Here is a 12,468-nt window from a genome sequence, read left to right as displayed (position 1 = left end):
AGTATATACACTGAGGGGAAAAAGGTATTTGATCCCCTGCTGATTTTGTACATTTGCCCACTGACAAATAAATGATCAGTCTATAATTTTAATGGTAGGTTTATTTGAACAGTGAGAGACAGAATAACAACAAACAAATCCAGAAAAACACATATCAAAAATGTTATAAATTGATTTGCATTTTAATGAGGGGAATAAGTATTGTACCCCCTCTCAATCAGAAAGATTTCTGGCCCCCAGGTGTCTTTTATACAGGTAACGAGCTGAGATTAGGAGCACACTCTTAAAGGGAGTGCTCCTAATCTCAGCTTGTTACCTGTATAAAAGACCTGTCCACAGAAGCAATCAATCAATCAGATTCCAAACTCTCCACCATGGCCAAGACCAAAGAGCTCTCCAAGGATGTCAGGGACAAGATTGTAGACCTACACAAGGCTGGAATGGGCTACAAGACCATCGCCAAGCAGCTTGGTGAGAAGGTGACAACAGTTGGTGCGATTATTCGCAAATGGAAGAAACACAAAAGAACTTTCAATCTCCCTCGGCCTGGGGCTCCATGCAAGATCTCACCTCGTGGAGTTGCAATGATCATGAGAACGGTGAGGAATTAGCCCAGAACTACACGGGAGGATCTTGTCAATGATCTCAAGGCAGCTGGGACCATAGTCACCAAGAAAACAATTGGTAACACACTACGCCGTGAAGGACTGAAATCCTGCAGCGCCCGCAAGGTCCCCCTGCTCAAGAAAGCACATATACATGCCCGTCTGAAGTTTGTCAATGAACATCTGAATGATTCAGAAGACAACTGGGTGAAAGTGTTGTGGTCAGATGAGACCAAAATGGAGCTCCTTGGCATCAACTCAACTCGCCATGTTTGGAGGAGAAGGAATGCTGCCTATGACCCCAAGAACACCATCCCCACCGTCAAACATGGAGGTGGAAACATTATGCTTTGGGGGTGATTTTCTGCTAAGGGGACAGGACAACTTCACCGCATCAAAGGGATGATGGACGGGGCCATGTACCGTCAAATCTTTGGTGAAAACCTCCTTCCCTCAGCCAGGGCATTGAAAATGGGTCGTGGATGGGTATTCCAGCATGACAATGACCCAAAACACACGGCCAAAGCAACAAAGGAGTGGCTCAAGAAGAAGCACATTAAGGTCCTGGAGTGGCCTAGCCAATCTCCAGACCTTAATCTCATAGAAAATCTGTGGAGGGAGCTGAAGGTTCGAGTTGCCAAACGTCAGCCTCGAAACCTTAATGACTTGGAGAAGATCTGCGAAGAGGAGTGGGACAAAATCCCTCCTGAGATGTGTGCAAACCTGGTGGCCAACTACAAGAAACGTCTGACCTCTGTGATTGCCAACAAGGGTTTTGCCACCAAGTACTAAGTCATGTTTTGCAGAGGGGTCAAATACTTATTTCCCTCATTAAAATGCAAATCCTTTTATAACATTTTTGACATGCGTTTTTCTGGATTTTGTTGTTATTCTATCTCTCACTGTTCAAATAAACCTACCATTAAAATTATAGACTGATAATTTCTTTATCAGTGGGCAAACGTACAAAATCAGCAGGGGATCAAATACTTTTTTCCCCTCACTGTATTATAAACAGTGTGAGAGCGGATTCAAGAGCCTGCTCTCAATGAGCGTAGACAGCCTGCTGCTGCCTGCTGCCGCTGTGCTAATCATCAGACAGGGGAAGGAGAGGAGGTAGGGGCCCACGTGGGTAACTGGGGGGCCCTGCCTTGATTGGGTAACTGATTAATAAAACATTTAAAAATATAAACTTTATAATAAATACATGTGATTGGTCAATTGTGTGAGTCAGGGGCTGGGCCAAAGCCCGTCAGGGACGCAAGAGCCCCCCAAAATAAATAGCTTTATCCTATCACAGGAGCCCGCTCTCAATGTTCATACAGGTATCTTGCAAAGTTAAGGAAACACCAATATAAAGTGTCTTAAAAGGGTGTTGCACCACCACGAGCTGTCAGAACAGCTTCAATGCACCTTGGCATAAATTCTACAAGTGGACCTAAACCATGCCAGGAAAATGCAACCCACACCATAACATATACTTTGTATCCCTTGTTTACTCAAGTGTTTCCTTTACTTTGGTAGTTACAGGTATGCCCACAGTTGGGAAGGCCACAGTTTGGGCAGCATGTGCGCAAAAAATATAGGCTACAACATGTTGTGTTGTGGTCATAGACATATAATCCATAGTGGGTGGTTGGGCGGGGGGAGGGGTCAGATATCTTAATCCGGCCCTGGTGTAACGGACGTCATGCTACTTGCTTGTTTTGCAAGTACCACTTCCTCCAGATTCAGCACATACCACACATTCAAACACACAGGTGAGATCAATATATAATTTGACACCCCCACCACCTTCATCAGATCTGCCCAGCGCAGCAAAGTTTGTGACCTCCAACTCCAATCACTGTGTCTCTGTGTGTCTCTGTCTGTGTGTGTGTGTGTGTGTGTGTGTGTGTGTGTGTGTGTGTGTGTGTGTGTGTGTGTGTGTGTGCGCGCATGCGCATCTCAGCTCAGTTCAGTGTGGGTGTGTTAATCCCTCTGTGCTGGATTTTCATCTCAATGACAAAGTGCCTCTGCCAGAGATTCTGCTGCATTGTGCCTAACTTAAACAGAAACCCCATCCCATACAATCCCCATAGACACCCCACTACACCCCCCCTCTGATGGTCTGCTTTCAGTAAAGTAATACAATAAACAATACTGAAGAAAACCCCTTGTCGCTTACTGGTAGAAATGGTAGGAGTCACATTCCTGTTGCCTTCCAGTAAAAACTTCAAAAATTAGAAGAAAAAAAACTGAAACCAGACACAGACAGAATACACACACTCAAACTCTCTCTCCTTCCAAATTTATTGACACCCTTGATAAAGATGCTTTAAAACTGTATATAAAAGAAATCATACAAACACTTAGCTATATTGTCTGCAAAAAAAATGAAAATTAGATTCTTCTTTTCAGAGAAAGAGATTTTGTAATATGTTTTTCTTTCAAAAAGACAGGTGTGAAAAGTATTGCCAACCCTAAAGATTATTATGCATAAAACAAAATAAATCTGCATTAATATTCTGTTAACTGTATTGTGGCCATTCATGGCTTCCTGTTTCACTGGGGTATAAAGGAGGCCAGCATAGAAGGCCAGCATCCCGGAGTCGCCTCTTCACTGTTGACGTTGAGACAAGTGTTTTGTGGGTACTATTTAATGAAGCTGCCAGTTGAGGACTTGTGAGGCATCTGTTTCCCAAACTAGACACTCTAATTTCTCACATGGAATAGCCTTCATTTCTCAGAACAAGAATAGACTGACAAGTTTCAGAAGAAAGTTTGTTGCTTCTGGCTATTTTGAGCCTGTAATCAAACCCACAAATGCTGATTCTCCAGATACTCAACTAGTCTAAAGAAGGCAAGATTTATTGCTTCTTTAATCAGGACAAAAGTTTTCAGCTGTGCTAACATAATTGCAAAAGGGTTTTATAATGATCAATTAGCCTTTTAAAATGATAAACTTGGATTAGCTAACACAACACGCCCTTGGAACACAGGAGTGATGGTTGCTGATAATGGGCCTCTGTACGCCTTCGTAAATATTCCATAAAAAAGCAAAAACAGCCATTTCCAGCTACAATAGTCATTTACAACATTAACAACGTCTACACTGTATTTCTGATCAATTTGATGTTATTTTAGTGGACAGAAAATGTGCTCTTCTTTCAAAAACAAGGACATTTCTAAGTGACTCCAAACGTTTGAATGGTAGTACAGTTGAAGTCAGAAGTCAGAGTCATTAAAACTCGTTTTTCAACCACTCCACAAATTTCTTGTTAACAAACTATAGTTTTGGCAAGTCGGTTAGGACATCTACTTTGTGCATGACACAAGTAATTTTCCAACAATTGTTTACAGACAGATTATTTAACTTATAATTCACTGTATGACAATTCCAGTGGGTCAGAAGTTTACATACACTAATATGACTGTGCCTTTAAACAGCTTGGAAAATTCCAGAAAATGATGTCATGGCTTTAGAAGCTTCTGATAGGCTAAACATTTCAGTCAATTGGAGGTGTACCTGTGGATATATTTCAAGACCTACCTTCAAACACAGTGCCTCTTTGCTTGATATCATGGGAAAATCAAAAGAAATCAGATCAAGACTTCAGAAAAAAAATTGTAGACCTCAACAAGTCTGGTTCATCCTTGGGAGCAATTTACAAATGCCTGAAGGTACCACGTTCGTCAGTACAAACAATAGTACGCAAGTATAAACACCATGGGACCATGCAGCCATCATACCGCTGAGGAAGGAGACGCATTCTCTCCCCTAGAGATGAACGTACTTTGGTGCGAAAAGTGCAAGTCAATCCCAGAACAACAGCAAAGGACCTTGTGAAGATGCTGGAGGAAACAGGTACAAAAGTATATATATCCACAGTAAAACGAGTCCTATATCGACATAACCTGAGCAAGGAAGAAGCCACTGCTCCAAAACCACCATAAAAAAAGCCAGACTACGGTTTGCAACTGCACATGGGGACAAAGATTGTACTTTTTGGAGAAATGTCCTCTGATCTGATGAAACAAAAATAGAACTGTTTGGCCATAATGACCATTGTTATGTTTGGAGGAAAAAGGGGGAGGCTTGCAAGCCAAAGAACACCATAAGTACGATATTTTTCCCCATGTGCAGTTGCAAACTGTAGTCTGGCTTTATTATGACGGTTTTGGAGCAGTGGCTTCTTCCTTGCTGAGCGGCCTTTCAGGTTATGTCGATATAGGACTCGTTTTACTGTGGATATATATACACTTTGTACCTGTTTCCTCCAGCATCTTCACAAGGTCCTTTGCTGTTGCTATGGGATTGATTTGCACTTTTCGCACTGAAGTACGTTCATCTCTAGGAGACAGAACGCGGGTCCTTTTTTCAGAATTTCCGCCTGACTGACGTGCCCAAAGTAAACTGCCTGTTACTCAGGCCCAGAAGCCAGGATATGCATATAATTGTTACCATTGGATAGAAAACACTTTGAAGTTTGTAGAAACGTTAAAATAATGTATGAGACTATAACACAATTGATATGGTAGGACAAAATCCAAAGAAAAACCAACCAGAAATGATATTTTTTTGATATCCCATGCTCTTACAATGGAAAGCTATGGGTCCTATGCAATTACAGCTCCCAGATTGAAATTCCTATAGCTTCCACAGGATGTCAACAGTTTCAGGTTTGTTTCTTCCAAAACAATGAATAATTTTGAGTTTTGGTACTGGGAGTCACAGTTAGAAATCAGTCTGTGGGTGCACGACAAAGAGGATGCGCACTTGCTAATTTTACTTTTCTATTGAACATACTACTTTCCTTATGAAATGTTATAGTGTAACCTCATTTTAGGGTACCTGAGGATTAAATAGAAATGTAGTTTGACTTGTTTTCAAAGTTTAGTGGTGGCTTTTTGGATATAAAGAAGGATTTTATCTAACAAAACGACCATGCATGTTGTAAATGGGACCCTTTGGATTGCAAATCAGAGGAAGATTTTCAAAAAGTAAGTGCTTTTTTAATCACTATTTGTGATTTTATGAAGCCTGTGCTGGTTGAAATATATGTTGATGTGGGGCGCCGTCCTCAAACAATCGCATGGCATGCTTTTGCAGTAAAGCCTATTGTAAATCGAACAATGCAGTTAGATTAACAAGAATTTAAGCTTTTAACCGATATAAGACACTTGTATGCACCTAGATGTTTAATATCCATAATTTTTACGATTATTTGAATTGCGCACCCTCCAATTTCACCGGAAATTGTCGACAGGTGTCCCACTGACGGGATTCCTAGACCTAAGTTAATGACTCCAACCTAAGTGTATGCAAACTTCTGACTTCAACTGTGTGTGTGTGTATATATATATATATATACATACACACAGATTTTTTTTTTTGAGATCCCATGCTCTAACAATATATATATATATATATATATATATATATATATATATATATATATATATATATATATATATATATATATATATATATATATATACATATATATATACACATATATATACATACATATATACACACACACACACACACACACACAGTACCAGTCAAAAGTTTGGACACACCTACTGATTCCATTTATTTATTTATTTATTTTTTACTATTTTCTACATTGTAGAATAATTGTGAAGACATCAAAACTATGAAATAACCCATATGGAATCATGTACTGTAGTAACCCAAAAAGTGTTAAACATATCAAAATATATTTTATATTTGAGATTCTTCAAAGTAGCCACCCTTTGCCTTGATGACAGCTTTGCACACTCTTGGCATTATTTCAACCAATTTCACCTGGAATGCTTTCCCAACAGTCTTGAAGGAGTTACCACATATGCTGAACACTTGTTGGCTGCTTTTCCTTCACTCTACGGTCCAACTCATCCCAAACCATCTCAATTGGGTTAAGGTCGGGTGATTGTGGAGGCCAGGTCATCTGATGTAGCACTCCATCATTCTCCTTCTTGGTCAAATAGCCCTTACACAGACTGGAGGTGTGTTGGGTCATTGTCCTGTTGAAAAACAAATGATAGACGTGCTTGTTGCACCCTCGACAACTACTATGATTATTATTATTTGACCGTGCTGGTCATTTATGAACATTTTAACATCTTGACCATGTTCTGTTATAATATCCACCCGGCACAGCCAGAAGAGGACTGGCCACCCCTCATAGCCTGGTTCCTCTCTAGGTTTCTTCCTAGGTTTTTGGCCTTTCTAGGGAGTTTTTCCTAGGGAGTTTTTCCTAGCCACCGTGCTTCTTTCACATGCATTGCTTGCTGTTTGGGGTTTTAGGCTGGGTATCTGTACAGCACTTTGAGATATCAGCTGATGTACAAAGGGCTATATAAATACATTTGATTTGATTTAAATTTGATTTAGTCCAACTAAGCGCAAACCAGCTGGTATGGCGTATCGCTGCAGAATGCTGTGGTAGCCATGCTGGTTAAGTGTGCCTTGAATTCTAAATAAATCACAGACACCGTCACAAGCAAAGCACACCCACACCATTACACTTCCTCCTTCAGACTTCACGGTGGGAACAAAACATGAGAAGATCATCTTTTCACCTACTCTGCGTCTCACAAAGACACGGCGGTTGGAAACAGAAATCTCAAATTTGGACTCATCAGACCAAAGGACAGATTTCCGCCGGTCTAATGTCCATTGCTCGTGTTTCTTGGCCCAAACAAGTCTCTTCTTCTCATTGGTGTCCTTTAGTAGTGGTTTCTGTGCAGCAGTTCGACCATGACGGCCTGAGTCTAAAATATAAAATATATATTTGGTTAACACTTTTTTGGCTACTACGTGATTCCATATGTGTTATTTCATAGTGTTGATGTCTTCACTATTATTCTACAATGTAGAAAATAAAGAAAAACCTTTGAATGAGTAGGTGTTTCCAAACTTTTGACTGGTACTGTATATATTCAGACAAAAAAGATATACCAGTCACTCTAAATAAAAGCACCATATTTTCCCTCGCTGCTGCTTTTCTCTTCCTGCTTCACACACCTTTCGTCTGCCATAACTCACTCAGGAGACTGGAGAGAATACAGGTTCTGTCTGAAAATAAGATGGCGCTGGAGCAGAAGGCAAACGTTTTACGTGTCCCCAACCGATTGTGTTTTTTTGTTTGTTTATCTGTGTTGTTTGTAAGTAAATTTTTTTACAATTTTTGTACATAATGTTGCCGCTAACATCTCTTATGACCGAAAAGAACTTCTAGACATCAGGACTGCGATTACTCACCACGAACTAGCAGAATCCTTTTTCTTCTTTTACGACTCTAACGAGCCCGAGGCGGAGGATATATGGCTCCCTCGGGAACAGGCCCCAACCCCAGTGATCTGCGTGGAGAGGAGGCGGAGAAAGAGAGGCCGGAGGGCGGGCTGCCTTCTGAGGAGTCGGAGGCGATCGAATAAACCCCCACTCCCCTCAATTCTGCTAGCAAACATGCAATCTTTGGACATTAAAATGGGCGAGTTACTGGGAAGATTAAACTACCAACGGGATATTAAACTCTTAATAAGGATCCGCCACCTTTTACATTTTCGCCTAAACTGACATACCCAAATCTAACTGCCTGTAGCTCAGGCCCTGAAGCAAGGATATGCATATTCTTGGTACCATTTGAAGGAAACAATTTTAAGTTTGTGGAAATGTGAAAAGAATGTAGGAGAATATAACACAATAGATCTGGTAAAAGATAATACAAATTGCATTTTTGTCCCCCCCAGTTTTATCATTGCACTGTGATACAAAAAGTGGCTACAGTGTGCTTTTGGACCACAGAGTGGTCGGGAGGCAGATTTGCGGATTCAGGCGGTTGGATTTAGGTCCGCGTGGACACCACAGAGCGTGTCAGAGGCAGCTGTACTTTTCCTCTGAGTTGTAAAAGTAAGCAAAGTAGGAACTGGCTACTATTTATTTGACTGATGTAGCTGGCAAGGTTACTGATCTTCGACTTAACAGAAAAAAGTAGTTATTCCCAGTCCTAAGCTAGTAGTGTAATTGACATGTAATGGTAGCTATTGTTTCATCCCCTCTCGACTGAAGTTCTGTCTGAAGTCGAGCGGGGATGCTAGCTAGTAGCTACTATAGCCAGTTCAACTCTAGCTGTCTGTCAGGTAGCAGTATCTAACAGCTGTTGTGTGTGAAAATATTTTTTAGCCTTTGTTTTGTCCCATTTCAACAGAAGTAAATTAACTTTGCTAGTTTTTGACAGTTGATGTAGCTACCATTAGAGCTATCCATAAGTTGGCTAACATTAGCTAGCTAGTTCATTAACTTTAGCTATTATTCTTGCCTCAATCACACTAGACCTGAACCAAACAATGAAACCAACGGCCAAACGATTGAAGACCAATATTCTGACGTTTTGTGAGGTTTTTATTAGAGTCAGTATAGCAATGTAACGTTATTGATCTGTCAGTTTATCTAGGCAATTCCCTACTTTTCACACGGTATACAAAGCTCTACAGGCTTCACTGTCATGGTGCACAGTCAGTACACAACATTATGCTCATCATGTCTTAGCAGGATCAGATGGTGGCGGGTGTCCCAGCAGGGTCAGACAACCAGTCTACAGAGCTCAGGTGAATTTTGCAGTATATCTTAACAATCAGTGAATGGATACAAAGATCCATCTTGAGTTGATGGGTAGGCTACAGTCTGGGATCTGGGAATAATGGTCATTTCAATTATTGAACCATTGATTCTATTCTTGGATAATATAATGTATAAATGTACACCAAGATAATTATTTGTCATGCCTCATCTGAGCAGGATCAGATGGTGATATGGGTCTCAGCAGGGTCAGGTAGCCAAGGAAGACCAGTTTGTGAGGTGAACTTTACCTGATTAGACATATTGAAGTAGGACTAGTCTACCTGACCTGCGTGCAAATTACGGCCTATAAATGTGCCCATTTGGGATGTCTGATAGTATTTTTGATTGTCTTAACTCACCACCACTAATGAGCCGTGTAGCTTCTTAAAAAAATATTCACCTTAAACAGCAAGTAAACAAATTGTTTTTTTTTAATCAACTGAGAATGACAATAGTTCTTCAAAGTATTTGAACAATATTTCCAGCTCTCTCCCTTTCGATAACCACTTGGCATGAAAGGGGAAAATGTTATGCCCAGTGGAAATATCATAAAATAACTGATTACTTCTTATCTCTTGCACAAATAGCCTACAGCTGTGTCTGTCCCGAGCACACTGGCCCGGGATACTCTGAGGGCCCAGAATATTTTATAAAATGTTTCTAATTTGCTAGCGGGAGTTGGGAGTTTCTGGGCAACCCTGTTGATAGTTGATACAATGTTTCAAGTTCGTTGCAGACAGGCCATGCATAGCCAACGTGATATATAGGATATTTATTTTTATCAGGATATTTTCTGCCTGCAGGCTGCAATGTTTTTATATGTTGGCTTTATGTAGGATATTTCTACATACTTGACAATGGTAATAAAAGTTACTTTTGGATTTGTATGATTTTCATTAGGATTTAAGCTGTAGACTAACCACAGACAATGACTTTGAGATACAAAGACTATTATAAATTAAATGTAACTATTTCATGAAAATGTGCAATGAAAATCATAAGTGGCATGCAGGTTGGTAGAAATTGTAAGATAAATTGGCACTCCAAATGGACAAGGTTGCTGATCCCTGGTGTAGCCTATTACTGGCAACTTCAGGAGCTTAACAGAATCTGTGAAGGCCAGCAGTAGCGGTTAGGCTATCTGGATCTCTGGATCCCTCGAGTCATTTGCGTACTTAATTAGTTAAATCAGCCTGCTCAAAGCATCAGACAAGTTCAGCACATTTAGTTGATTTTATTAAAACACATGGTTTGTCTATATGTGGAAAAATACACATTTTAAAATGTTAACCAATCGATTGGTCGAAAGAAAAGACTTCTCTTGGTCGACAAAGACTTTTTGTCAGGTACAGCAATAGTAGAAATGCAGGAAATTAGCTTTAGATGCCCAATACACACAATAATGTGCAGCTGGGCATGTTTATACATGACTCTAAGCATGATGAGATGTTAATTGCTGAATTTACTCAGGAACCACACCTTTGTGGAAGCATGTGCTTTTAATATAGGGAAGAGTGCAGTAAGTCAAGCCATTTCTTTACAAAGATATCTACATATATTTCAGGATGTTGTGCATCCATGGAAATACTTAGAATTCATGTAAACATTACAGTTTTGAAAACAGACCTTGTCCCAAAAAATTGGTCTCTTGGCACAACTTACCCCAGGGATGGAGTAAGTAGAGCCGTGGGACAAATTTTGCCTACAAATTTCTGTACTGATTTAAGTATTATCACTCCCTTTTTAAAACCATGTATATCTTTATTTCCCAAACACATTTCGAAACAATCACATTTTAATCACATTTTAGCACAGGCTTAACACTTTGTACTTTTTTCACTTTAAACATAGGCCAGGCCCTGTAGTTACCTCATATACCAGCGACACTGCTTTGCATTACGCCTGGGAAGAAAACACTTCAATTTGCTCAACTTGCCATTGGCTCGAACATTGGATCAACGTACCCCATGGCCATTAGCTCCACTTACTCCAAGGCAATTTTTAAAAACTATATTAGCCCTCAAAGCTACAAGGATGCACATTCATGCTAGGTTTAGGACCTCATATTGAAACTTATAGTGACCCCAGAACAATCTTAAAAGTATCTACTTTGGTTTATATAGAAGCATCATCAAACCTAACACAATAAATTAATTTGACTTGGTTTTTTGGATCTAACACTTTTTCCATGTGGCTTCTTCCTTCACAGACCTATTGAAATGATGACCTTTTCCTAAATATTTGGTCAAATTATTAATTTGGGGTATGGTTTCCTAGAAACAAGGGTGGCTCAACTTTACTGAAGTGTTTCCTTTATTTTGGCAGTTACCTGTACATGCATGAGCACGTACGCATGCACACACGCACACACAGGCACTGACAAGCATGCTTAAGTACAGGCAGGCATACATGCACACATACACAGGCAGAGAGAGACTCATTGTTAGACAGACAATTTTATCTCTCGTTCTCTCACACAATATTCTCTCTCACACAATCTAATTTTCTCACACACACACAAAGACTAGGGCAAACACACACACAATCAGGCGATGTCACGCATGCGGAAGTACATGCAACCCACTCTGACAGTCATACATGCACACAGGCCCACATACACAGGCAGACTCATTGTCAGACACACAATATTCTTTCCCTCGTTCTCTCTCACACAGTATTCTCAGACAATTTCACACTCTCACACTTAGATTAGTGCACACACACAAACATACAAACAGTAACACAGAGCCTCTTCATGCATCAGCATCCTAGTGGCTACTGTGTCTCGGTGGGGATATGTGCATTCTTAATGACTTCCTGCTCTGGCTGATAGTGTTATTCACACTGGGCCAGAGGGGCAGCCATCTTCAGTTCAATACACGTTATCATTACCGCGCAGCATAAAGTACAGAGGGTACACACACACACACACACACGAGACCTGGGTATTTGAAATCTTTCATATACTTTGAGCGTTTGCGCTAGCTTTCTAGTGCCTAGATTGCCAGAGTGGCGGTTTTACAGTTTTAGGATCATTCTATAGCAGGCAAGCTCACTCAAGCAGAAGATTAAGTATTATAAGTGATTTACTGCTGCTTATTATTGACATAATGCTCTCTGGCTCTGCTTCGCGCAATGGTCAGTCCTGTCATCCATAGCTCTGTCTATGAATTCTTTGATTTATCAAGCCCCATCCCTCAGCTTTTTACCAAAACAGGTGTGGACAACGTTTTGTTATTGTTTCAACTGCTG

At 40.3% G+C, this 12,468-nt stretch overlaps 1 protein-coding gene across 4 annotated transcripts in view; it reads right to left on the bottom strand.

Moving 5' to 3' along the window:
- LOC115154918 (calcium-binding protein 8-like) overlaps positions 1-12,468 on the bottom strand; it is a 170,803-nt gene that overhangs the window by 147,099 nt on the left and 11,236 nt on the right. The gene's annotated exons all lie outside the window — the stretch shown is intronic.

The sequence above is a fragment of the Salmo trutta genome, chromosome 19 (assembly GCF_901001165.1).
Source record: "Salmo trutta chromosome 19, fSalTru1.1, whole genome shotgun sequence".
Lineage (NCBI taxonomy): Eukaryota > Metazoa > Chordata > Actinopteri > Salmoniformes > Salmonidae > Salmo > Salmo trutta.
The sequence above is the reverse complement of the archived record's forward strand: the minus strand, read 5'-3'. Positions and strand labels throughout refer to the sequence as shown.